This window comes from Microtus pennsylvanicus, chromosome 2 (assembly GCF_037038515.1).
Source record: "Microtus pennsylvanicus isolate mMicPen1 chromosome 2, mMicPen1.hap1, whole genome shotgun sequence".
NCBI lineage: Eukaryota > Metazoa > Chordata > Mammalia > Rodentia > Cricetidae > Microtus > Microtus pennsylvanicus.
In genome coordinates, this window is record NC_134580.1 from 97,099,520 (window position 1) to 97,103,087 (window position 3,568).

The following is a 3,568-nucleotide window of genomic DNA, read 5'->3' on the forward strand; positions in this document are numbered from 1 at the left end:
GTAAGTATGTGTCCTCCATGCACAAGGCACTGGATTCAGTCCTGGGTAACCACACACACACACACCATTTTCTCTTAAAAGCACAAATGATAGAAAAGTCACTAAAATAGTCAAATTCGTTGAGACAAAGTAGAACGGAGAATAAGGGAATTAATACCCGGGAGCACCATCAAGTTTCTGATGCTCAGTGTTTTGTTTAGTTGCAGGATTTGTTATCGTTTTTAGCACTTCCCTAACCCCAGTCCTCCAGAGACAGACTGGTGGGTCTCTGTGAGTTCAAGGCTAGCCTGGTCTACAGAATGTGATTCTATCACAAACCAAAAATAAAAGTATTCTCAATTGGTACATATTTATGCTGATTTCATCAATTAAAACTTCTTTTTAGCCGGGCGGTGGTGGCGCACGTCTTTAATCCCAGTACTTGGGAGGCAGAGGCAGGCGGATCTCTGTGAGTTCGAGACCAGCCTGGTCTACAAGAGCTAGTTCCAGGACAGGCTCCAAAACCACCGAGAAACCCTGTCTCGAAAAACCAAAAAAAAAAAACAAAAAAAAAACTTATTTTTAATGCTGGCAATTGAATCCAGGGCTCTGGGAATGTTATATAAGCGTTCTACCGACATAACCTTATTCATTTATTAGAGACAGGATCTTTCTGTGTAGCCCAGGCTGCCCTTGAACTTATGATCCTCTTACTCAACCTGCTAAAAGCTAGGGCTATAGGCATGTGTCACCACGTCAGCTGCGCTGAGGTTTTCCAGTTTGATTATTCAGAACTATTCTTCTAAGAGCTGTTTTTTGTTTTAGTTTTTTTTTTTTTGTTTGGTTTTTCTGGGTGTTTTTGGTTTTGGTTTGGTTTGGTTTTTCAAGTCAGGGTTTCTCTGTAGTTTTGAAGCCTATCCTGGAACTAGCTCTTGTAAACCAGGCTGGTCTCGAACTCACAGAGGTCCGCCTGCCTCTGCATCCCAAGTGCTGGGATTAAAGGCATACACCACTGCCACCCGGCTTCCAAGAGCTGTTTCTAATGTTGAATGAGAGTTGCAAGAGGCCAGGCTAGGTTTGCATTTAGTTGGTAAAATTCTCACCTAGCCTACGTGAAGGCCTGTGCTCAGTCCCGAGCATTGCATTAAACTGAAGGTATAATAATGCCTGCCTCTGGTCCAGGAACTGGAGGCAGGAGGATTGAGACAGGCTGGAGAGCTACTCAGCAGTTAGAGCCTTCTCTTCCAGAGGTCACTTCCCAGTTCTGGGCGATCCCATGTTCTCTTCTGGCTCCCGAAGACACACTTACCACACACACACACACACACGTATAAACAAATGATTAGATAACTTATCTAAAAAAATCATTCTCTGTTACATACACTGCAAGAGTACAATGCCAGGGTTTTGTGTGTGTGTGTGTGTGTGTGTGTGTTTAGGGGAACAGAGATTTATAGGAAGCCATTGTTTTTGAACTGATCTAAATAGGCCAGGTTAAAAGTCAGAAGAGGATTAAACTAAAGCCACCAAAATGAAACTAAAATGTTATCTGCTCTTACAGTTCAGGATTAGACTGATAACAGTCAAGTTTCCCAACTCCCCACTACCAACTGACGTCATAAGGGAGTTCCTTCTGCGTAACTCTTACACAAAGGGCGCTAATCTGCAGACGCTCATTTATCTCAGAAAGACCTAAGAGTTGCTTCCCTCTATTCCTACCTCTGCCCTGCGCCCCCACGGTCCCAAGGAAATGGACCAATCTGCTTTGGATTTGTGGTTTTTCAAGCCCTTCTCTGTTTATAAAACTTCTTCGGTGTGCACTTAGCTTATTCCATGGGATGTAGTGCTCAATTCTCAAAAATGAAACAATTACAAACCACAAACTATTTTAATTCCGCTCTTGGACGAATCTGGCAGCCAAATGATACAAAGAAGAAAGCTGAGAACTCCCGAGACCCCTGGAGGAACCTAGGAGAGCCACCGCGGGTCCCTTTTAAGGTCTGTCTTCCTCACGCAATCCCAGAATCGCCAACAAGCGCTTCTCCGCTGAAGTGGATTCTTTCGTGTTTGTTGTGCACACCACCCCGATGTCTTTTTCGTTTATGGGGTGCCAGCTTTGGTTGCTTATACTAAAGCGAGCGTTTGCTTAGCACAGCCTATAATCCCAGCACCTGGGAGGTAGAGATAAAAGGAGTTTAAAACCAGGCTGAGTTGTCCGCGACCTGCTCTGAAGAAATAGAACTGAGGCAAGACAGAAAGACAAGGGACATTTTGAGACTTGAGAGAGGAAAGGGGCCCCTTACCCAGGTGACGAGGGAAAGTGAGGTCCTAGAGCTTCATGGAGGCTTTCTCTCTCACGGGCGCTGGGGCATTAGGGAGCCAGAAGTTCACGGTCACACAAACCTTCTATCAAACCACTGGCTCCAAGTTCTTGGGGATTCAAAGAATGAGATTCACGGCCCACAGAGGGCTAGTTTTGGTGTAGGGAAGGAAGAAAGCTAAATAGAGGCGGGAGCCGGTCCCAAGACGCAGCCCCACGCAGCTTCTAGACAGGGTGAATGTTTAGGACCAATGACAGAGACTGGGGTCGGTCCAGTGGGCCCACCCACCAAGTGTCCCTCAAAGCTTTGGTCACATCCTCCTGTGAGCTGCCAGGCAGTGCTGCTCCCTTAGGAGAGCTAACCGGTACCGGAACCGGACCGCCTTCCTGGAATTTCTGGCCTGTAGCAAGGACACAAGTTGTGTTCCCCTGAGGAGAGGTAACTATCTTAAGGAATCTGGACGGTGACTGTCCTGGCTCCTGTGAGTCGAGTGGAGCCCTCTAGAGGTCAATCTAAGGGACAGCAAATTTCAGAAGACAGCCAGGTGAGGTTAAGCAAAAGACATCTGATTGGTGTCTGAAGAGCAAGGCCAGAAAGAAGCAAGCTGCGGTGGTTCCGTCCGTCCTGCAGCAGGCGTGAATTTATTTATACATCTGTAGACAAGAGAACACGAAGCCAGACAAATGACATCCGGAAATGTCTGCATCAGAGCTGGAGGGACGGCGCAGTAGGTAAGAGCTATGGCTGCTCTGACAGAGGACTGGGGTTAGGTTCCCAGCGCCCTCATGGTGGCTCACAACTCTTCACAGCTCCAGGTCCAGGAAGTCCTCTTGTAGCCTCTGCTCTGAATTACAGCCTAGCACAGACTCAAACGCGAGGATCCATCTATATTGGATTATTGGGCTTCCCTTAAGCTTTTTTTCTTCCCTGGTCTTCAAGGCCGGATTCAAAATGAGGACCCAAGGACTCTCTTTCAGGCTCTTTGAGAATGGTCAGAATCACAGTGTCGAGTTCCAGGTGGGTCTGAAGAAAGACAGAAAGGGGAGCGGTTTGATTCCTATCCGGTCTTCAGGCTTGAATGACCATGGTCTTGTCTCAGCTGCCTGTCTCATTGGGTTCTGCGGTGCTGAAATTGACCCAAAGTGGCAGTGTCCTGTATTTGGGTGGCATTTTTCTTGTTTTCAAAAAGAAAGTCACTAATGAGAAGTGATTGTCTATAATGACTGTGTCTGGTGCTTAGTGTGCCTACTTGGATTGTTTTAAAAAAG